Raw genomic sequence first — 761 nt, forward strand, 5'->3', positions numbered from 1 at the left:
CCCCTGCACACCCCCTGCAAACCCCAACCCCCTGCAAACCCTAACCACCTGCACACCCCCTGCACACCCCAACCCCCTGCACACCCCCTGCACACCCCAACCCCCTGCAACCCCCCTGCAAACCCCAACCCCAGCAAACCCCTGCACACCCCAACCCCTGCAAACCCCTGCAAACCCCAGAGGCGGGAGAGGCGGGAGAAAGGAGAAGAAGGGAGAAGGCGGGGCAGAAGGCACCCGCCTATCTCCGCCTGGGTTCTCCCGCCGAACTCCGGGTTTCTTCCTCAAACATCCCGGGCTCTGGCCGGAAGCTGCACCAGGAACTTCAAATGCTGCTCCTTGGGTGCAGCTGAAGCCGCCCCGCCCCGGGCACGGGGTCAAGTCCCTCCTTTGCAGCTTCGGGCTGCGCCTGGGACAGGAGCTCCGGGTGCTGGGCCCGGGCACCCTCTGGGGGAAGAAGGGAGTGAAGGGGGAGGAGGAAAGGAGGAGGCGATCTGGCTGGACACCTCCGTGGACACTTGGGCAGCTACAGAGGCTGCAGCCCCGCCCCCCTCGCGGCCGGGCTCCCCGCACCCGCCTGCCCCCGAACCGCCGGCCTCTGTGCTCTTGGCACAGGGACACTCGGGCTCCGGCCGCGACCCAGGCGCCCCGCGTTGCAGCGGGAGGTCCCCCCAGGTACCCCGGGCGGGGACGGCCACCTGGACGGGGGGCGGGGCCTGAGGTGGGCGGGGCCCGGGAGTGGGCGGGGCATGGAGGGCGGGGCC

This window comes from Pipistrellus kuhlii, unplaced genomic scaffold (genome assembly GCF_014108245.1).
Source record: "Pipistrellus kuhlii isolate mPipKuh1 unplaced genomic scaffold, mPipKuh1.p scaffold_m20_p_25, whole genome shotgun sequence".
NCBI classification, from domain to species: domain Eukaryota; kingdom Metazoa; phylum Chordata; class Mammalia; order Chiroptera; family Vespertilionidae; genus Pipistrellus; species Pipistrellus kuhlii.